Source organism: Cyanistes caeruleus, chromosome 14, assembly GCF_971803275.1.
Source record: "Cyanistes caeruleus chromosome 14, bCyaCae1.hap1.1, whole genome shotgun sequence".
NCBI classification, from domain to species: Eukaryota; Metazoa; Chordata; class Aves; order Passeriformes; family Paridae; genus Cyanistes; species Cyanistes caeruleus.
The window spans coordinates 315,376-338,378 of NC_141714.1; the positions used below are offsets into that span (position 1 = coordinate 315,376).

Sequence of the window (23,003 nt, forward strand, 5' to 3'; positions counted from 1 at the left end):
CACTCAGTTGAACACGGTCCTTATCTAAGAAGGACTTCCAAGAAATGGGTAGGAGTTTTGGCTGTGAGAGGAGCAGAAAGCACATTTTCTACAGCAAATTGCTAGCTGATGCACTTTCCTCCCTGCCAAAATAGTGATTGCCATTCATCTTCCTGGGAAGAATGTAAAGACCCATTCAGAGATGCCAGGTTCAGCTGGCCTGTGGCTTTGTGTGCCTCATTTCACATGTCCAATTTCAAGGGCCACTAAGAGGCTCATGTTTGCCTTGCAACCCACAAGTGCTGTAGGTATTTCCAGGAGAAGAGGGAAAACATCGCTGTCCTGTGGTGTGGTAGAAATGCCACCACAACTGTGATTGTGTGAGCAAAGCCAACCAGTGCTTTTTGGGGCAGCAGCAGCAGCTGAGAGTGTGGCAGAGCGGTTTTGATACTCTTTTTAGAGTCCTGCAAACATTGTTCCCGAAACAACCCACAACTTTGCAAACGTGCCCGAAGAAAATGCAAAGAGAACTGGGGTGTGAAAATCAAAGACTGTTTATCTGTAGAAGAAAAGGAACAAGAATGAACTACACCACATATTTACACTGTAAGAATATTGGTAACAACAACAACAACAACAACAACAACAAACTATAGAACCTATTTACCTGAGAACAGCTCTAACAAAGCTCTATGAAACGTATTTACAGGCAACTTAAACAAACTCTAAAACTTCTATCCTGAGCACAACAACTGTAAAACGTATGTACAGCAGGGTGGCATCTGTGTCTGTGATGTCCCTAAGTCCTGCAAGAAAAACAAGTAGCACGGTCAGTGCAGTCAGGCACGGAAAGGTGTTCCATGTGCTGCCGGGCTGGGACACTGGCCCAGTGGGACTCTGCTGCCAGAAGGGAGCCTGGCTGGGGGCTGTGGCCCAGGCACTGGAACAGGACTTGTGTGGCCCACAGCAAGCCCAGGCCAGGCCAGGGATGGCCAGCAGAATCCAGTGCATGGGCTAGCGTGTCCCTGAGCAGGGAGTGCCCAGCCCGGCCCCAGGCTGGCAGCAGGGACCCCACTCTGCCTGTGGGGAGCACCTGCCTGTTCTGCTGCTGGCATCGGTCTTCATCCCAAGACCATGTCTTCCTCCTTGTCTTTTAGATCAATATCCATCTCTTCAATATAATCTTTCGTTTCCACCTCCATCTCTTCCTCTGTCTCGTACATATCCACATCCATCTCTTCCTCTCCAGTATCCTCTCCGTCCACTTCCATGGCTTCTTCTCTATCAGTCTGTGTATCGACGTCCGTCTCCTCCTCTCCGTCTGTGCCAGCCTGCAGAGGTAGCAAAATTTCCCAGCCTGTCCCACAGAGCTCCAGCCCAGCCAGGCAGCTGCGGGGTGTCCGCCTCCGTGGAATAGTACCATACCTCTTTTGGAACAAATGCAGATATCCTGCAGGGATGGAGAGCAAAATCCAAGCGATGGGGAGCTTTGGGGACTGCTGGGGGAATCAGGGAGCAGGTGGCAACAAGGTGACAAGGGTAGGCTTGGAGCAGGGTGAATGAAGAGCGTGCTGGCACAAGGAGCCAAGGGTTGTGTTGTGGCCGTTGCTGGATGCTGGAAGTTCTAGCTGGAGCGTGCACTGTGACATCACCGCCAGGAGTTCAGGCCCAGGCTGAAGTGGACAACGGAGACCGTAGAATGAATGATGGAATCCCTGGGTGCTTGGGCTTGGAAGGGACCCTAAAGACCATCTTGTTCCAAGCGGAGCGATCTTCCCCTAGAATAGGTTGCTCAGAGCCCCGCTCCCAGCTGGCCTTGGATGTTGCCAAGGATGGAGCATCCCCAGCCTCTGTGCACAGCCCGGGCCAGTGGCCCAGCAGCCGGAGTGGAAAAGAGCAGCTTCATTAGATCCAACTTCAAGCTCACTCCTGCAGTTGAAAGGCTTCTCCTCTCTGTGCCCATCTTTCCTAGAGCTGCAGGGAGGCCTCGCCAGCCCCCTTCTCTTTCCAGGCTGAGCATCCCCAGCCCCACACGGACAGCAGTCCGATGCGTGGCAGTCAAGGCTAAAGGGTAGCAAATGGCTACATCAGGAAGTGAGAGATGGAAGCTTTTGGAGATGGAAGCTTTACCTCTAAATGTAGAAAAGAAAGAAAAGTGGAGGGGGAAATGGTGGGACTCTGGCTCTGTTCTAACTGGCGAGGATTTTCTTTTCTTCTTTTCTGTCGTGCTAACCCAAGTTTTGTTGTTTGAAAGGAGGTTTAGCAAAATATCCATCGTCTTCTCCACTGCTGAAACACTGAACAACATCTGGGCAGGCTGAGGATGCAGAGCAAAACCTGCAAATATCTACTGCTGATCGTGATCCTGGGGAATGCAGCTAAAGCCAGCCAAAAGCAATTTCTGGAAAGTCAAGCCTGCTTTACGTTTTCTGGAGTTTGGTTGTGCCAACTTCACCAGTCATTTCTAAAAAAGGAAAAGAAACTCCAAGCAAAAGAGAGAAAAACACAAAGAAACCAACCCAAAGAAATCAATCAAACAAACAGATAAAACATCCCCAATCAAACCAAAGGCAATGAGAAGTTAGGACTAGTTGTTAGGATATCACAGCAGGCGAATGGCTACTTCCTACTTGGATCACCATCCAAAGCCACCTAGAACAACTTCTCCAAAACATATCCAACAGGAGAAATGGAAAAAGTGATCCATGGCAGCTCTGCATTGTGGTGAATGATGAGCATGCAGTGGTACAGATTGCCCACCCTCCAGGCTGCTGTTTGCTCTGCTGAAAGACTCTTGCAGGACTGTGGCCCCTCTCCATGCAATGGAAATCATTGCCACAGCTCTCAGTTGAGGCACTGGCATTTCCAGAGCCAGATTCAGGCACAATCCTACTGCCTGCTGAGCATCTGGGAAAGCTGCTGAGCATCTTCAGGCCTAGAAGCACAAAAGAGCTCAGGCTCTCCCCGAACTGGGTTTTCAGGGCAGCTTTCCATATCTCTGCAAGATTTCTTCATCCCTCAACACGTCTGACTTTATTATGTCCAACGATGCATTTGGGTTTCTTCCGTCCTCTTGTGTGCCCGTGAGTAACCTTCCACGTGGATGAAGGAGATTGTGTACAGGACAATTGATTGCGGCATTGCCATTTGGCTTCACTGTCACTCAGTTGAACACGGTCCTTATCTAAGAAGGACTTCCAAGAAATGGGTAGGAGTTTTGGCTGTGAGAGGAGCAGAAAGCACATTTTCTACAGCAAATTGCTAGCTGATGCACTTTCCTCCCTGCCAAAATAGTGATTGCCATTCATCTTCCTGGGAAGAATGTAAAGACCCATTCAGAGATGCCAGGTTCAGCTGGCCTGTGGCTTTGTGTGCCTCATTTCACATGTCCAATTTCAAGGGCCACTAAGAGGCTCATGTTTGCCTTGCAACCCACAAGTGCTGTAGGTATTTCCAGGAGAAGAGGGAAAACATCGCTGTCCTGTGGTGTGGTAGAAATGCCACCACAACTGTGATTGTGTGAGCAAAGCCAGCCAGTGCTTTTTGGGGCAGCAGCAGCAGCTGAGAGTGTGGCAGAGCGGTTTTGATACTCTTTTTAGAGTCCTGCAAACATTGTTCCCGAAACAACCCACAACTTTGCAAACGTGCCCGAAGAAAATGCAAAGAGAACTGGGGTGTGAAAATCAAAGACTGTTTATCTGTAGAAGAAAAGGAACAAGAATGAACTACACCACATATTTACACTGTAAGAATATTGGTAACAACAACAACAACAACAACAACAACAAACTATAGAACCTATTTACCTGAGAACAGCTCTAACAAAGCTCTATGAAACGTATTTACAGGCAACTTAAACAAACTCTAAAACTTCTATCCTGAGCACAACAACTGTAAAACGTATGTACAGCAGGGTGGCATCTGTGTCTGTGATGTCCCTAAGTCCTGGAAGAAAAACAAGTAGCACGGTCAGTGCAGTCAGGCACGGAAGGGTGTTCCATGTGCTGCCGGGCTGGGACACTGGCCCAGTGGGACTCTGCTGCCAGAAGGGAGCCTGGCTGGGGGCTGTGGCCCAGGCACTGGAACAGGGCTTGTGTGGCCCACAGCAAGCCCAGGCCAGGCCAGGGATGGCCAGCAGAATCCAGTGCATGTGTCCCTGAGCAGGAAGTGCCCAGCCCGGCCCCAGGCTGGCAGCAGGGGCCCCACTCTGCCTGTGGGGAGCACCTGCCTGTTCTGCTGCTGGCATCGGTCTTCATCCCAAGACCATGTCTTCCTCCTTGTCTTTTAGATCAATATCCATCTCTTCAATATAATCTTTCGTTTCCACCTCCATCTCTTCCTCTGTCTCGTACATACCCACATCCATCTCTTCCTCTCCTGTATCCTCTCCGTCCACTTCCATGGCTTCTTCTCTATCAGTCTGTGTATCGACGTCCGTCTCCTCCTCTCGGTCTGTGCCAGCCTGCAGAGGTAGCAAAATTTCCCAGCCTGTCCCACAGAGCTCCAGCCCAGCCAGGCAGCTGCGGGGTGTCCGCCTCCGTGGAATAGTACCATAGCTCTTTTGGAACAAATGCAGACATCCTGCAGGGATGGAGAGCAAAATCCAAGCGATGGGGAGCTTTGGGGACTGCTGGGGGAATCAGGGAGCAGGTGGCAACAAGGTGACAGGGGTAGGCTTGGAGCAGGGTGAATGAAGAGCGTGCTGGCACAAGGAGCCAAGGGTTGTGTTGTGGCCATTGCTGGATGCTGGAAGTTCTAGCTGGAGCGTGCACTGTGACATCACCGCCAGGAGTTCAGGCCCAGGCTGAAGTGGACAACGGAGACGGTAGAATGAATGATGGAATCCCTGGGTGCTTGGGCTTGGAAGGGACCCTAAAGACCATCTTGTTCCAAGCGGAGCAATCTTCGCCCAGAATAGGTTGCTCAGAGCCCCGCTCCCAGCTGGCCTTGGATGTTGCCAAGGATGGAGCATCCCCAGCCTCTGTGCACAGCCCGGGCCAGTGGCCCAGCAGCCGGAGTGGAAAAGAGCAGCTTCATTAGATCCAACTTCAAGCTCACTCCTGCAGTTGAAAGGCTTCTCCTCTCTGTGCCCATCTTTCCTAGAGCTGCAGGGAGGCCTCGCCAGCCCCCTTCTCTTTCCAGGCTGAGCATCCCCAGCCCCACACGGACAGCAGTCCGATGCGTGGCAGTCAAGGCTAAAGGGTAGCAAATGGCTACATCAGGAAGTGAGAGATGGAAGCTTTTGGAGATGGAAGCTTTACCTCTAAATGTAGAAAAGAAAGAGAAGTGGAGGGGGAAATGGTGGGACTCTGGCTCTGTTCTAACTGGCGAAGATTTTCTTTTCTTCTTTTCTGTCGTGCTAACCCAAGTTTTGTTGTTTGAAAGGAGGTTTAGCAAAATATCCATCGTCTTCTCCACTGCTGAAACACTGAACAACACCTGGGCAGGCTGAGGATGCAGAGCAAAACCTGCAAATATCTACTGCTGATCGTGATCCTGGGGAATGCAGCTAAAGCCAGCCAAAAGCAATTTCTGGAAAGTCAAGCCTGCTTTACGTTTTCTGGAGTTTGGTTGTGCCAACTTCACCAGTCATTTCTAAAAAAGGAAAAGAAACTCCAAGCAAAACAGAGAAAAACACAAAGAAACCAACCCAAAGAAACCAATCAAACAAACAGATAAAACACCCCCAATCAAACCAAAGGCAATGAGAAGTTAGGACAAGTTGTAAGGATATCACAGCAGGCGAATGGCTGCTTCCTACTTGGATCACCATCCAAAGCCACCTAGAACAACTTGTCCAAAACATATCCAACAGGAGAAATGGAAAAAGTGATCCATGGCAGCTCTGCATTGTGGTGAAGGATGAGCATGCAGTGGTCCAGATGCAGCACTGCCCACCCTCCAGGCTGCTGTTTGCTCTGCTGAAAGACTCTTGCAGGACTGTGGCCCCTCTCCATGCAATGGAAATCATTGCCACAGCTCTCAGTTGAGGCACTGGCATTTCCAGAGCCAGATTCAGGCACAATCCTACTGCCTGCTGAGCATCTGGGAAAGCTGCTGAGCATCTTCAGGCCTAGAAGCACAAAAGAGCTCAGGCTCTCCCGGAACTGGGTTTTCAGGGCAGCTTTCCATATCTCTGCAAGATTTCTTCATCCCTCAACACGTCTGACTTTATTATGTCCAACGATGCATTTGGGTTTCTTCCGTCCTCTTGTGTGCCCGTGAGTAACCTTCCACGTGGATGAAGGAGATTGTGTACAGGACAATTGATTGCGGCATTGCCATTTGGCTTCACTGTCACTCAGTTGAACACGGTCCTTATCTAAGAAGGACTTCCAAGAAATGGGTAGGAGTTTTGGCTGTGAGAGGAGCAGAAAGCACATTTTCTACAGCAAATTGCTAGCTGATGCACTTTCCTCCCTGCCAAAATAGTGATTGCCATTCATCTTCCTGGGAAGAATGTAAAGACCCATTCAGAGATGCCAGGTTCAGCTGGCCTGTGGCTTTGTGTGCCTCATTTCACATGTCCAATTTCAAGGGCCACTGAAAGAGGCTCATGTTTGCCTTGCTACCCACAAGTGCTGTAGGCATTTCCAGGAGAAGAGGGAAAACATCGCTGTCCTGTGGTGTGGTAGAAATGCCACCACAACTGTGATTGTGTGAGCAAAGCCAGCCAGTGCTTTTTGGGGCAGCAGCAGCAGCTGAGAGTGTGGCAGAACGGTTTTGATACTCTTTTTAGAGTCCTGCAAACATTGTTCCCGAAACAACCTACAGCTTTGCAAATGTGTCCGAAGAAAATGCAAAGAGAACTGGGGTGTGAAAATCAAAGACTGTTTATCTGTAGAAGAAAAGGAACAAGAATGAACTACACCACATATTTACAATGTAAGGATATTGGTAACAACTACAACAACAAACTATAGAACCTATTTACCTGAGAACAGCTCTAACAAAGCTCTATGAAACGTATTTACAGGCAACTTAAACAAACTCTAAAACCTCTATCCTGAACACAACAACTGTAAAACGTATGTACAGCAGGGTGGCATCTGTGTCTGTGATGTCCCTAAGTCCTGGAAGAAAAACAAGTAGCACGGTCAGTGCAGTCAGGCACGGAAGGGTGTTCCATGTGCTGCCGGGCTGGGACACTGGCCCAGTGGGACTCTGCTGCCAGAAGGGAGCCTGGCTGGGGGCTGTGGCCCAGGCACTGGAACAGGGCTTGTGTGGCCCACAGCAAGCCCAGGCCAGGCCAGGGATGGCCAGCAGAATGCAGTGCATGGGCTAGCGTGTCCCTGAGCAGGAAGTGCCCAGCCCGGCCCCAGGCTGGCAGCAGGGGCCCCACTCTGCCTGTGGGGAGCACCTGCCTGTTCTGCTGCTGGCATCGGTCTTCATCCCAAGACCATGTCTTCCTCCTTGTCTTTTAGATCAATATCCATCTCTTCAATATAATCTTTCGTTTCCACCTCCATCTCTTCCTCTGTCTCGTACATATCCACATCCATCTCTTCCTCTCCGGTATCCTCTCCGTCCACTTCCATGGCTTCTTCTCTATCAGTCTGTGTATCGACGTCCGTCTCCTCCTCTCCGTCTGTGCCAGCCTGCAGAGGTAGCAAAATTTCCCAGCCTGTCCCACAGAGCTCCAGCCCAGCCAGGCAGCTGCGGGGTGTCCGCCTCCGTGGAATAGTACCATACCTCTTTTGGAACAAATGCAGACATCCTGCAGGGATGGAGAGCAAAATCCAAGCGATGGGGAGCTTTGGGGACTGCTGGGGGAATCAGGGAGCAGGTGGCAACAAGGTGACAGGGGTAGGCTTGGAGCAGGGTGAATGAAGAGCGTGCTGGCACAAGGAGCCAAGGGTTGTGTTGTGGCCGTTGCTGGATGCTGGAAGTTCTAGCTGGAGCGTGCACTGTGACATCACCGCCAGGAGTTCAGGCCCAGGCTGAAGTGGACAACGGAGACCGTAGAATGAATGACGGAATCCCTGGGTGCTTGGGCTTGGAAGGGACCCTAAAGACCATCTTGTTCCAAGCGGAGCAATCTTCGCCCAGAATAGGTTGCTCAGAGCCCCGCTCCCAGCTGGCCTTGGATGTTGCCAAGGATGGAGCATCCCCAGCCTCTGTGCACAGCCCGGGCCAGTGGCCCAGCAGCCGGAGTGGAAAAGAGCAGCTTCATTAGATCCAACTTCAAGCTCACTCCTGCAGTTGAAAGGCTTCTCCTCTCTGTGCCCATCTTTCCTAGAGCTGCAGGGAGGCCTCGCCAGCCCCCTTCTCTTTCCAGGCTGAGCATCCCCAGCCCCACACGGACAGCAGTCCGATGCGTGGCAGTCAAGGCTAAAGGGTAGCAAATGGCTACATCAGGAAGTGAGAGATGGAAGCTTTTGGAGATGGAAGCTTTACCTCTAAATGTAGAAAAGAAAGAAAAGTGGAGGGGGAAATGGTGGGACTCTGGCTCTGTTCTAACTGGCGAAGATTTTCTTTTCTTCTTTTCTGTCGTGCTAACCCAAGTTTTGTTGTTTGAAAGGAGGTTTAGCAAAATATCCATCGTCTTCTCCACTGCTGAAACACTGAACAACACCTGGGCAGGCTGAGGATGCAGAGCAAAACCTGCAAATATCTACTGCTGATCGTGATCCTGGGGAATGCAGCTAAAGCCAGCCAAAAGCAATTTCTGGAAAGTCAAGCCTGCTTTACGTTTTCTGGAGTTTGGTTGTGCCAACTTCACCAGTCATTTCTAAAAAAGGAAAAGAAACTCCAAGCAAAAGAGAGAAAAACACAAAGAAACCAACCCAAAGAAACCAATCAAACAGACAGATAAAACACCCCCAATCAAACCAAAGGCAATGAGAAGTTAGGACTAGTTGTAAGGATATCACAGCAGGCGAATGGCTGCTTCCTACTTGGATCACCATCCAAAGCCACCTAGAACAACTTGTCCAAAACATATCCAACAGGAGAAATGGAAAAAGTGATCCATGGCAGCTCTGCATTGTGGTGAAGGATGAGCATGCAGTGGTCCAGATGCAGCACTGCCCACCCTCCAGGCTGCTGTTTGCTCTGCTGAAAGACTCTTGCAGGACTGTGGCCCCTCTCCATGCAATGAAAATCATTGCCACAGCTCTCAGTTGAGGCACTGGCATTTCCAGAGCCAGATTCAGGCACAATCCTACTGCCTGCTGAGCATCTGGGAAAGCTGCTGAGCATCTTCAGGCCTACAAGCACAAAAGAGCTCAGGCTCTCCCCGAACTGGGTTTTCAGGGCAGCTTTCCATATCTCTGCAAGATTTCTTCATCCCTCAACACGTCTGACTTTATTATGTCCAACGATGCATTTGGGTTTCTTCCGTCCTCTTGTGTGCCCGTGAGTAACCTTCCACGTGGATGAAGGAGATTGTGTACAGGACAATTGATTGCGGCATTGCCATTTGGCTTCACTGTCACTCAGTTGAACACGGTCCTTATCTAAGAAGGACTTCCAAGAAATGGGTAGGAGTTTTGGCTGTGAGAGGAGCAGAAAGCACATTTTCTACAGCAAATTGCTAGCTGATGCACTTTCCTCCCTGCCAAAATAGTGATTGCCATTCATCTTCCTGGGAAGAATGTAAAGACCCATTCAGAGATGCCAGGTTCATCTGGCCTGTGGCTTTGTGTGCCTCATTTCACATGTCCAATTTCAAGGGCCACTAAAAGAGGCTCATGTTTGCCTTGCAACCCACAAGTGCTGTAGGTATTTCCAGGAGAAGGGGGAAAACATCGCTGTCCTGTGGTGTGGTAGAAATGCCACCACAACTGTGATTGTGTGAGCAAAGCCAGCCAGTGCTTTTTGGGGCAGCAGCAGCAGCTGAGAGTGTGGCAGAGCGGTTTTGATACTCTTTTTAGAGTCCTGCAAACATTGTTCCCGAAACAACCTACAGCTTTGCAAATGTGCCCGAAGAAAATGCAAAGAGAACTGGGGTGTGAAAATCAAAGACTGTTTATCTGTAGAAGAAAAGGAACAAGAATGAACTACACCACATATTTACACTGTAAGAATATTGGTAACAACAACAACAACAAACTATAGAACCTATTTACCTGAGAACAGCTCTAACAAAGCTCTATGAAACGTATTTACAGGCAACTTAAACAAACTCTAAAACTTCTATCCTGAACACAACAACTGTAAAACGTATGTACAGCAGGGTGGCATCTGTGTCTGTGATGTCCCTAAGTCCTGGAAGAAAAACAAGTAGCACGGTCAGTGCAGTCAGGCACGGAAGGGTGTTCCATGTGCTGCCGGGCTGGGACACTGGCCCAGTGGGACTCTGCTGCCAGAAGGGAGCCTGGCTGGGGGCTGTGGCCCAGGCACTGGAACAGGGCTTGTGTGGCCCACAGCAAGCCCAGGCCAGGCCAGGGATGGCCAGCAGAATCCAGTGCATGGGCTAGCGTGTCCCTGAGCAGGAAGTGCCCAGCCCGGCCCCAGGCTGGCAGCAGGGGCCCCACTCTGCCTGTGGGGAGCACCTGCCTGTTCTGCTGCTGGCATCGGTCTTCATCCCAAGACCATGTCTTCCTCCTTGTCTTTTAGATCAATATCCATCTCTTCAATATAATCTTTCGTTTCCACCTCCATCTCTTCCTCTGTCTCGTACATATCCACATCCATCTCTTCCTCTCCGGTATCCTCTCCGTCCACTTCCATGGCTTCTTCTCTATCAGTCTGTGTATCGACGTCCGTCTCCTCCTCTCGGTCTGTGCCAGCCTGCAGAGGTAGCAAAATTTCCCAGCCTGTCCCACAGAGCTCCAGCCCAGCCAGGCAGCTGCGGGGTGTCCGCCTCCGTGGAATAGTACCATACCTCTTTTGGAACAAATGCAGACATCCTGCAGGGATGGAGAGCAAAATCCAAGCGATGGGGAGCTTTGGGGACTGCTGGGGGAATCAGGGAGCAGGTGGCAACAAGGTGACAGGGGTAGGCTTGGAGCAGGGTGAATGAAGAGCGTGCTGGCACAAGGAGCCAAGGGTTGTGTTGTGGCCGTTGCTGGATGCTGGAAGTTCTAGCTGGAGCGTGCACTGTGACATCACCGCCAGGAGTTCAGGCCCAGGCTGAAGTGGACAACGGAGACCGTAGAATGAATGACGGAATCCCTGGGTGCTTGGGCTTGGAAGGGACCCTAAAGACCATCTTGTTCCAAGCGGAGCAATCTTTGCCCAGAATAGGTTGCTCAGAGCCCCGCTCCCAGCTGGCCTTGGATGTTGCCAAGGATGGAGCATCCCCAGCCTCTGTGCACAGCCCGGGCCAGTGGCCCAGCAGCCGGAGTGGAAAAGAGCAGCTTCATTAGATCCAACTTCAAGCTCACTCCTGCAGTTGAAAGGCTTCTCCTCTCTGTGCCCATCTTTCCTAGAGCTGCAGGGAGGCCTCGCCAGCCCCCTTCTCTTTCCAGGCTGAGCATCCCCAGCCCCACACGGACAGCAGTCCGATGCGTGGCAGTCAAGGCTAAAGGGTAGCAAATGGCTACATCAGGAAGTGAGAGATGGAAGCTTTTGGAGATGGAAGCTTTACCTCTAAATGTAGAAAAGAAAGAAAAGTGGAGGGGGAAATGGTGGGACTCTGGCTCTGTTCTAACTGGCGAAGATTTTCTTTTCTTCTTTTCTGTCGTGCTAACCCAAGTTTTGTTGTTTGAAAGGAGGTTTAGCAAAATATCCATCGTCTTCTCCACTGCTGAAACACTGAACAACACCTGGGCAGGCTGAGGATGCAGAGCAAAACCTGCAAATATCTACTGCTGATCGTGATCCTGGGGAATGCAGCTAAAGCCAGCCAAAAGCAATTTCTGGAAAGTCAAGCCTGCTTTACGTTTTCTGGAGTTTGGTTGTGCCAACTTCACCAGTCATTTCTAAAAAAGGAAAAGAAACTCCAAGCAAAAGAGAGAAAAACACAAAGAAACCAACCCAAAGAAACCAATCAAACAAACAGATAAAACACCCCCAATCAAACCAAAGGCAATGAGAAGTTAGGACTAGTTGTAAGGATATCACAGCAGGCGAATGGCTGCTTCCTACTTGGATCACCATCCAAAGCCACCTAGAACAACTTCTCCAAAACATATCCAACAGGAGAAATGGAAAAAGTGATCCATGGCAGCTCTGCATTGTGGTGAAGGATGAGCATGCAGTGGTCCAGATGCAGCACTGCCCACCCTCCAGGCTGCTGTTTGCTCTGCTGAAAGACTCTTGCAGGACTGTGGCCCCTCTCCATGCAATGGAAATCATTGCCACAGCTCTCAGTTGAGGCACTGGCATTTCCAGAGCCAGATTCAGGCACAATCCTACTGCCTGCTGAGCATCTGGGAAAGGTGCTGAGCATCTTCAGGCCTAGAAGCACAAAAGAGCTCAGGCTCTCCCCGAACTGGGTTTTCAGGGCAGCTTTCCATATCTCTGCAAGATTTCTTCATCCCTCAACACGTCTGACTTTATTATGTCCAACGATGCATTTGGGTTTCTTCCGTCCTCTTGTGTGCCCGTGAGTAACCTTCCACGTGGATGAAGGAGATTGTGTACAGGACAATTGATTGTGGCATTGCCATTTGGCTTCACTGTCACTCAGTTGAACACGGTCCTTATCTAAGAAGGACTTCCAAGAAATGGGTAGGAGTTTTGGCTGTGAGAGGAGCAGAAAGCACATTTTCTACAGCAAATTGCTAGCTGATGCACTTTCCTCCCTGCCAAAATAGTGATTGCCATTCATCTTCCTGGGAAGAATGTAAAGACCCATTCAGAGATGCCAGGTTCAGCTGGCCTGTGGCTTTGTGTGCCTCATTTCACATGTCCAATTTCAAGGGCCACTAAAAGAGGCTCATGTTTGCCTTGCTACCCACAAGTGCTGTAGGTATTTCCAGGAGAAGAGGGAAAACATCGCTGTCCTGTGGTGTGGTAGAAATGCCACCACAACTGTGATTGTGTGAGCAAAGCCAGCCAGTGCTTTTTGGGGCAGCAGCAGCAGCTGAGAGTGTGGCAGAACGGTTTTGATACTCTTTTTAGAGTCCTGCAAACATTGTTCCCGAAACAACCTACAGCTTTGCAAATGTGCCCGAAGAAAATGCAAAGAGAACTGGGGTGTGAAAATCAAAGACTGTTTATCTGTAGAAGAAAAGGAACAAGAATGAACTACACCACATATTTACACTGTAAGAATATTGGTAACAACAACAACAACAAACTATAGAACCTATTTACCTGAGAACAGCTCTAACAAAGCTCTATGAAACGTATTTACAGGCAACTTAAACAAACTGTAAAACCTCTATCCTGAACACAACAACTGTAAAACGTATGTACAGCAGGGTGGCATCTGTGTCTGTGATGTCCCTAAGTCCTGCAAGAAAAACAAGTAGCACGGTCAGTGCAGTCAGGCACGGAAGGGTGTTCCATGTGCTGCCGGGCTGGGACACTGGCCCAGTGGGACTCTGCTGCCAGAAGGGAGCCTGGCTGGGGGCTGTGGCCGAGGCACTGGAACAGGGCTTGTGTGGCCCACAGCAAGCCCAGGCCAGGCCAGGGATGGCCAGCAGAATCCAGTGCATGGGCTAGCGTGTCCCTGAGCAGGAAGTGCCCAGCCCGGCCCCAGGCTGGCAGCAGGGGCCCCACTCTGCCTGTGGGGAGCACCTGCCTGTTCTGCTGCTGGCATCGGTCTTCATCCCAAGACCATGTCTTCCTCCTTGTCTTTTAGATCAATATCCATCTCTTCAATATAATCTTTCGTTTCCACCTCCATCTCTTCCTCTGTCTCGTACATATCCACATCCATCTCTTCCTCTCCGGTATCCTCTCCGTCCACTTCCATGGCTTCTTCTCTATCAGTCTGTGTATCGACGTCCGTCTCCTCCTCTCGGTCTGTGCCAGCCTGCAGAGGTAGCAAAATTTCCCAGCCTGTCCCACAGAGCTCCAGCCCAGCCAGGCAGCTGCGGGGTGTCCGCCTCCGTGGAATAGTACCATAGCTCTTTTGGAACAAATGCAGACATCCTGCAGGGATGGAGAGCAAAATCCAAGCGATGGGGAGCTTTGGGGACTGCTGGGGGAATCAGGGAGCAGGTGGCAACAAGGTGACAGGGGTAGGCTTGGAGCAGGGTGAATGAAGAGCGTGCTGGCACAAGGAGCCAAGGGTTGTGTTGTGGCCGTTGCTGGATGCTGGAAGTTCTAGCTGGAGCGTGCACTGTGACATCACCGCCAGGAGTTCAGGCCCAGGCTGAAGTGGACAACGGAGACCGTAGAATGAATGACGGAATCCCTGGGTGCTTGGGCTTGGAAGGGACCCTAAAGACCATCTTGTTCCAAGCGGAGCAATCTTCGCCCAGAATAGGTTGCTCAGAGCCCCGCTCCCAGCTGGCCTTGGATGTTGCCAAGGATGGAGCATCCCCAGCCTCTGTGCACAGCCCGGGCCAGTGCCCCAGCAGCCGGAGTGGAAAAGAGCAGCTTCATTAGATCCAACTTCAAGCTCACTCCTGCAGTTGAAAGGCTTCTCCTCTCTGTGCCCATCTTTCCTAGAGCTGCAGGGAGGCCTCGCCAGCCCCCTTCTCTTTCCAGGCTGAGCATCCCCAGCCCCACACGGACAGCAGTCCGATGCGTGGCAGTCAAGGCTAAAGGGTAGCAAATGGCTACATCAGGAAGTGAGAGATGGAAGCTTTTGGAGATGGAAGCTTTACCTCTAAATGTAGAAAAGAAAGAGAAGTGGAGGGGGAAATGGTGGGACTCTGGCTCTGTTCTAACTGGCGAAGATTTTCTTCTCTTCTTTTCTGTCGTGCTAACCCAAGTTTTGTTGTTTGAAAGGAGGTTTAGCAAAATATCCATCGTCTTCTCCATTGCTGAAACACTGAACAACACCTGGGCAGGCTGAGGATGCAGAGCAAAACCTGCAAATATCTACTGCTGATCGTGATCCTGGGGAATGCAGCTAAAGCCAGCCAAAAGCAATTTCTGGAAAGTCAAGCCTGCTTTACGTTTTCTGGAGTTTGGTTGTGCCAACTTCACCAGTCATTTCTAAAAAAGGAAAAGAAACTCCAAGCAAAAGAGAGAAAAACACAAAGAAACCAACCCAAAGAAACCAATCAAACAAACAGATAAAACACCCCCAATCAAACCAAAGGCAATGAGAAGTTAGGACTAGTTGTAAGGATATCACAGCAGGCGAATGGCTGCTTCCTACTTGGATCACCATCCAAAGCCACCTAGAACAACTTCTCCAAAACATATCCAACAGGAGAAATGGAAAAAGTGATCCATGGCAGCTCTGCATTGTGGTGAAGGATGAGCATGCAGTGGTCCAGATGCAGCACTGCCCACCCTCCAGGCTGCTGTTTGCTCTGCTGAAAGACTCTTGCAGGACTGTGGCCCCTCTCCATGCAATGGAAATCATTGCCACAGCTCTCAGTTGAGGCACTGGCATTTCCAGAGCCAGATTCAGGCACAATCCTACTGCCTGCTGAGCATCTGGGAAAGGTGCTGAGCATCTTCAGGCCTAGAAGCACAAAAGAGCTCAGGCTCTCCCCGAACTGGGTTTTCAGGGCAGCTTTCCATATCTCTGCAAGATTTCTTCATCCCTCAACACGTCTGACTTTATTATGTCCAACGATGCATTTGGGTTTCTTCCGTCCTCTTGTGTGCCCGTGAGTAACCTTCCACGTGGATGAAGGAGATTGTGTACAGGACAATTGATTGTGGCATTGCCATTTGGCTTCACTGTCACTCAGTTGAACACGGTCCTTATCTAAGAAGGACTTCCAAGAAATGGGTAGGAGTTTTGGCTGTGAGAGGAGCAGAAAGCACATTTTCTACAGCAAATTGCTAGCTGATGCACTTTCCTCCCTGCCAAAATAGTGATTGCCATTCATCTTCCTGGGAAGAATGTAAAGACCCATTCAGAGATGCCAGGTTCAGCTGGCCTGTGGCTTTGTGTGCCTCATTTCACATGTCCAATTTCAAGGGCCACTAAAAGAGGCTCATGTTTGCCTTGCTACCCACAAGTGCTGTAGGTATTTCCAGGAGAAGAGGGAAAACATCGCTGTCCTGTGGTGTGGTAGAAATGCCACCACAACTGTGATTGTGTGAGCAAAGCCAGCCAGTGCTTTTTGGGGCAGCAGCAGCAGCTGAGAGTGTGGCAGAACGGTTTTGATACTCTTTTTAGAGTCCTGCAAACATTGTTCCCGAAACAACCTACAGCTTTGCAAATGTGCCCGAAGAAAATGCAAAGAGAACTGGGGTGTGAAAATCAAAGACTGTTTATCTGTAGAAGAAAAGGAACAAGAATGAACTACACCACATATTTACACTGTAAGAATATTGGTAACAACAACAACAACAAACTATAGAACCTATTTACCTGAGAACAGCTCTAACAAAGCTCTATGAAACGTATTTACAGGCAACTTAAACAAACTGTAAAACCTCTATCCTGAACACAACAACTGTAAAACGTATGTACAGCAGGGTGGCATCTGTGTCTGTGATGTCCCTAAGTCCTGCAAGAAAAACAAGTAGCACGGTCAGTGCAGTCAGGCACGGAAGGGTGTTCCATGTGCTGCCGGGCTGGGACACTGGCCCAGTGGGACTCTGCTGCCAGAAGGGAGCCTGGCTGGGGGCTGTGGCCGAGGCACTGGAACAGGGCTTGTGTGGCCCACAGCAAGCCCAGGCCAGGCCAGGGATGGCCAGCAGAATCCAGTGCATGGGCTAGCGTGTCCCTGAGCAGGAAGTGCCCAGCCCGGCCCCAGGCTGGCAGCAGGGGCCCCACTCTGCCTGTGGGGAGCACCTGCCTGTTCTGCTGCTGGCATCGGTCTTCATCCCAAGACCATGTCTTCCTCCTTGTCTTTTAGATCAATATCCATCTCTTCAATATAATCTTTCGTTTCCACCTCCATCTCTTCCTCTGTCTCGTACATATCCACATCCATCTCTTCCTCTCCGGTATCCTCTCCGTCCACTTCCATGGCTTCTTCTCTATCAGTCTGTGTATCGACGTCCGTCTCCTCCTCTCCGTCTGTGCCAGCCTGCAGAGGTAGCAAAATTTCCCAGCCTGTCCCACAGAGCTCCAGCCCAGCCAGGCAGCTGCGGGGTGTCCGCCTCCGTGGAATAGTACCATAGCTCTTTTGGAACAAATGCAGACATCCTGCAGGGATGGAGAGCAAAATCCAAGCGATGGGGAGCTTTGGGGACTGCTGGGGGAATCAGGGAGCAGGTGGCAACAAGGTGACAGGGGTAGGCTTGGAGCAGGGTGAATGAAGAGCGTGCTGGCACAAGGAGCCAAGGGTTGTGTTGTGGCCGTTGCTGGATGCTGGAAGTTCTAGCTGGAGCGTGCACTGTGACATCACCGCCAGGAGTTCAGGCCCAGGCTGAAGTGGACAACGGAGACCGTAGAATGAATGACGGAATCCCTGGGTGCTTGGGCTTGGAAGGGACCCTAAAGACCATCTTGTTCCAAGCGGAGCAATCTTCGCCCAGAATAGGTTGCTCAGAGCCCCGCTCCCAGCTGGCCTTGGATGTTGCCAAGGATGGAGCATCCCCAGCCTCTGTGCACAGCCCGGGCCAGTGCCCCAGCAGCCGGAGTGGAAAAGAGCAGCTTCATTAGATCCAACTTCAAGCTCACTCCTGCAGTTGAAAGGCTTCTCCTCTCTGTGCCCATCTTTCCTAGAGCTGCAGGGAGGCCTCGCCAGCCCCCTTCTCTTTCCAGGCTGAGCATCCCCAGCCCCACACGGACAGCAGTCCGATGCGTGGCAGTCAAGGCTAAAGGGTAGCAAATGGCTACATCAGGAAGTGAGAGATGGAAGCTTTTGGAGATGGAAGCTTTACCTCTAAATGTAGAAAAGAAAGAGAAGTGGAGGGGGAAATGGTGGGACTCTGGCTCTGTTCTAACTGGCGAAGATTTTCTTCTCTTCTTTTCTGTCGTGCTAACCCAAGTTTTGTTGTTTGAAAGGAGGTTTAGCAAAATATCCATCGTCTTCTCCATTGCTGAAACACTGAACAACACCTGGGCAGGCTGAGGATGCAGAGCAAAACCTGCAAATATCTACTGCTGATCGTGATCCTGGGGAATGCAGCTAAAGCCAGCCAAAAGCAATTTCTGGAAAGTCAAGCCTGCTTTACGTTTTCTGGAGTTTGGTTGTGCCAACTTCACCAGTCATTTCTAAAAAAGGAAAAGAAACTCCAAGCAAAAGAGAGAAAAACACAAAGAAACCAACCCAAAGAAACCAATCAAACAAACAGATAAAACACCCCCAATCAAACCAAAGGCAATGAGAAGTTAGGACTAGTTGTAAGGATATCACAGCAGGCGAATGGCTGCTTCCTACTTGGATCACCATCCAAAGCCACCTAGAACAACTTCTCCAAAACATATCCAACAGGAGAAATGGAAAAAGTGATCCATGGCAGCTCTGCATTGTGGTGAAGGATGAGCATACAGTGGTCCAGATGCAGCACTGCCCACCCTCCAGGCTGCTGTTTGCTCTGCTGAAAGACTCTTGCAGGACTGTGGCCCCTCTCCATGCAATGGAAATCATTGCCACAGCTCTCAGTTGAGGCACTGGCATTTCCAGAGCCAGATTCAGGCACAATCCTACTGCCTGCTGAGCATCTGGGAAAGCTGCTGAGCATCTTCAGGCCTAGAAGCACAAAAGAGCTCAGGCTCTCCCCGAACTGGGTTTTCAGGGCAGCTTTCCATATCTCTGCAAGATTTCTTCATCCCTCAACACGTCTGACTTTATTATGTCCAACGATGCATTTGGGTTTCTTCCGTCCTCTTGTGTACCCGTGAGTAACCTTCCACGTGGATGAAGGAGATTGTGTACAGGACAATTGATTGCGGCATTGCCATTTGGCTTCACTGTCACTCAGTTGAACACGGTCCTTATCTAAGAAGGACTTCCAAGAAATGGGTAGGAGTTTTGGCTGTGAGAGGAGCAGAAAGCACATTTTCTACAGCAAATTGCTAGCTGATGCACTTTCCTCCCTGCCAAAATAGTGATTGCCATTCATCTTCCTGGGAAGAATGTAAAGACCCATTCAGAGATGCCAGGTTCAGCTGGCCTGTGGCTTTGTGTGCCTCATTTCACATGTCCAATTTCAAGGGCCACTAAAAGAGGCTCATGTTTGCCTTGCTACCCACAAGTGCTGTAGGTATTTCCAGGAGAAGAGGGAAAACATCGCTGTCCTGTGGTGTGGTAGAAATGCCACCACAACTGTGATTGTGTGAGCAAAGCCAGCCAGTGCTTTTTGGGGCAGCAGCAGCAGCTGAGAGTGTGGCAGAGCGGTTTTGATACTCTTTTTAGAGTCCTGCAAACATTGTTCCCGAAACAACCTACAGCTTTGCAAATGTGCCCGAAGAAAATGCAAAGAGAACTGGGGTGTGAAAATCAAAGACTGTTTATCTGTAGAAGAAAAGGAACAAGAATGAACTACACCACATATTTACACTGTAAGAATATTGGTAACAACAACAACAACAAACTATAGAACCTATTTACCTGAGAACAGCTCTAACAAAGCTCTATGAAACGTATTTACAGGCAACTTAAACAAACTCTAAAACTTCTATCCTGAACACAACAACTGTAAAACGTATGTACAGCAGGGTGGCATCTGTGTCTGTGATGTCCCTAAGTCCTGGAAGAAAAACAAGTAGCACGGTCAGTGCAGTCAGGCACGGAAGGGTGTTCCATGTGCTGCCGGGCTGGGACACTGGCCCAGTGGGACTCTGCTGCCAGAAGGGAGCCTGGCTGGGGGCTGTGGCCCAGGCACTGGAACAGGGCTTGTGTGGCCCACAGCAAGCCCAGGCCAGGCCAGGGATGGCCAGCAGAATCCAGTGCATGGGCTAGCGTGTCCCTGAGCAGGAAGTGCCCAGCCCGGCCCCAGGCTGGCAGCAGGGGCCCCACTCTGCCTGTGGGGAGCACCTGCCTGTTCTGCTGCTGGCATCGGTCTTCATCCCAAGACCATGTCTTCCTCCTTGTCTTTTAGATCAATATCCATCTCTTCAATATAATCTTTCGTTTCCACCTCCATCTCTTCCTCTGTCTCGTACATACCCACATCCATCTCTTCCTCTCCGGTATCCTCTCCGTCCACTTCCATGGCTTCTTCTCTATCAGTCTGTGTATCGACGTCCGTCTCCTCCTCTCCGTCTGTGCCAGCCTGCAGAGGTAGCAAAATTTCCCAGCCTGTCCCACAGAGCTCCAGCCCAGCCAGGCAGCTGCGGGGTGTCCGCCTCCGTGGAATAGTACCATACCTCTTTTGGAACAAATGCAGACATCCTGCAGGGATGGAGAGCAAAATCCAAGCGATGGGGAGCTTTGGGGACTGCTGGGGGAATCAGGGAGCAGGTGGCAACAAGGTGACAGGGGTAGGCTTGGAGCAGGGTGAATGAAGAGCGTGCTGGCACAAGGAGCCAAGGGTTGTGTTGTGGCCGTTGCTGGATGCTGGAAGTTCTAGCTGGAGCGTGCACTGTGACATCACCGCCAGGAGTTCAGGCCCAGGCTGAAGTGGACAACGGAGACCGTAGAATGAATGACGGAATCCCTGGGTGCTTGGGCTTGGAAGGGACCCTAAAGACCATCTTGTTCCAAGCGGAGCAATCTTCGCCCAGAATAGGTTGCTCAGAGCCCCGCTCCCAGCTGGCCTTGGATGTTGCCAAGGATGGAGCATCCCCAGCCTCTGTGCACAGCCCGGGCCAGTGCCCCAGCAGCCGGAGTGGAAAAGAGCAGCTTCATTAGATCCAACTTCAAGCTCACTCCTGCAGTTGAAAGGCTTCTCCTCTCTGTGCCCATCTTTCCTAGAGCTGCAGGGAGGCCTCGCCAGCCCCCTTCTCTTTCCAGGCTGAGCATCCCCAGCCCCACACGGACAGCAGTCCGATGCGTGGCAGTCAAGGCTAAAGGGTAGCAAATGGCTACATCAGAAAGTGAGAGATGGAAGCTTTTGGAGATGGAAGCTTTACCTCTAAATGTAGAAAAGAAAGAGAAGTGGAGGGGGAAATGGTGGGACTCTGGCTCTGTTCTAACTGGCGAAGATTTTCTTCTCTTCTTTTCTGTCGTGCTAACCCAAGTTTTGTTGTTTGAAAGGAGGTTTAGCAAAATATCCATCGTCTTCTCCATTGCTGAAACACTGAACAACACCTGGGCAGGCTGAGGATGCAGAGCAAAACCTGCAAATATCTACTGCTGATCGTGATCCTGGGGAATGCAGCTAAAGCCAGCCAAAAGCAATTTCTGGAAAGTCAAGCCTGCTTTACGTTTTCTGGAGTTTGGTTGTGCCAACTTCACCAGTCATTTCTAAAAAAGGAAAAGAAACTCCAAGCAAAAGAGAGAAAAACACAAAGAAACCAACCCAAAGAAACCAATCAAACAAACAGATAAAACACCCCCAATCAAACCAAAGGCAATGAGAAGTTAGGACTAGTTGTAAGGATATCACAGCAGGCGAATGGCTGCTTCCTACTTGGATCACCATCCAAAGCCACCTAGAACAACTTCTCCAAAACATATCCAACAGGAGAAATGGAAAAAGTGATCCATGGCAGCTCTGCATTGTGGTGAAGGATGAGCATACAGTGGTCCAGATGCAGCACTGCCCACCCTCCAGGCTGCTGTTTGCTCTGCTGAAAGACTCTTGCAGGACTGTGGCCCCTCTCCATGCAATGGAAATCATTGCCACAGCTCTCAGTTGAGGCACTGGCATTTCCAGAGCCAGATTCAGGCACAATCCTACTGCCTGCTGAGCATCTGGGAAAGCTGCTGAGCATCTTCAGGCCTAGAAGCACAAAAGAGCTCAGGCTCTCCCCGAACTGGGTTTTCAGGGCAGCTTTCCATATCTCTGCAAGATTTCTTCATCCCTCAACACGTCTGACTTTATTATGTCCAACGATGCATTTGGGTTTCTTCCGTCCTCTTGTGTACCCGTGAGTAACCTTCCACGTGGATGAAGGAGATTGTGTACAGGACAATTGATTGTGGCATTGCCATTTGGCTTCACTGTCACTCAGTTGAACACGGTCCTTATCTAAGAAGGACTTCCAAGAAATGGGTAGGAGTTTTGGCTGTGAGAGGAGCAGAAAGCACATTTTCTACAGCAAATTGCTAGCTGATGCACTTTCCTCCCTGCCAAAATAGTGATTGCCATTCATCTTCCTGGGAAGAATGTAAAGACCCATTCAGAGATGCCAGGTTCAGCTGGCCTGTGGCTTTGTGTGCCTCATTTCACATGTCCAATTTCAAGGGCCACTAAAAGAGGCTCATGTTTGCCTTGCTACCCACAAGTGCTGTAGGTATTTCCAGGAGAAGAGGGAAAACATCGCTGTCCTGTGGTGTGGTAGAAATGCCACCACAACTGTGATTGTGTGAGCAAAGCCAGCCAGTGCTTTTTGGGGCAGCAGCAGCAGCTGAGAGTGTGGCAGAGCGGTTTTGATACTCTTTTTAGAGTCCTGCAAACATTGTTCCCGAAACAACCTACAGCTTTGCAAATGTGCCCGAAGAAAATGCAAAGAGAACTGGGGTGTGAAAATCAAAGACTGTTTATCTGTAGAAGAAAAGGAACAAGAATGAACTACACCACATATTTACACTGTAAGAATATTGGTAACAACAACAACAACAAACTATAGAACCTATTTACCTGAGAACAGCTCTAACAAAACTCTATGAAACGTATTTACAGGCAACTTAAACAAACTCTAAAACTTCTATCCTGAACACAACAACTGTAAAACGTATGTACAGCAGGGTGGCATCTGTGTCTGTGATGTCCCTAAGTCCTGGAAGAAAAACAAGTAGCACGGTCAGTGCAGTCAGGCACGGAAGGGTGTTCCATGTGCTGCCGGGCTGGGACACTGGCCCAGTGGGACTCTGCTGCCAGAAGGGAGCCTGGCTGGGGGCTGTGGCCCAGGCACTGGAACAGGGCTTGTGTGGCCCACAGCAAGCCCAGGCCAGGCCAGGGATGGCCAGCAGAATCCAGTGCATGGGCTAGCGTGTCCCTGAGCAGGGAGTGCCCAGCCCGGCCCCAGGCTGGCAGCAGGGGCCCCACTC

General features: G+C 50.3%; 1 long non-coding RNA gene across 1 annotated transcript; it reads right to left on the reverse strand.

Moving 5' to 3' along the window:
* Window positions 1-1,404: 1,404 nt before the first annotated feature.
* LOC147650471 (uncharacterized) lies at window positions 1,405-16,460 on the reverse strand. Its single transcript, XR_015276232.1, has 7 exons — window positions 13,939-16,460; window positions 13,616-13,849; window positions 10,808-13,324; window positions 10,480-10,713; window positions 7,672-10,188; window positions 7,344-7,577; window positions 1,405-7,052 (listed from the first exon to the last, which is right to left on the reverse strand). It is a non-coding gene; the product is annotated as an uncharacterized LOC147650471 (long non-coding RNA).
* Window positions 16,461-23,003: the final 6,543 nt, after the last annotated feature.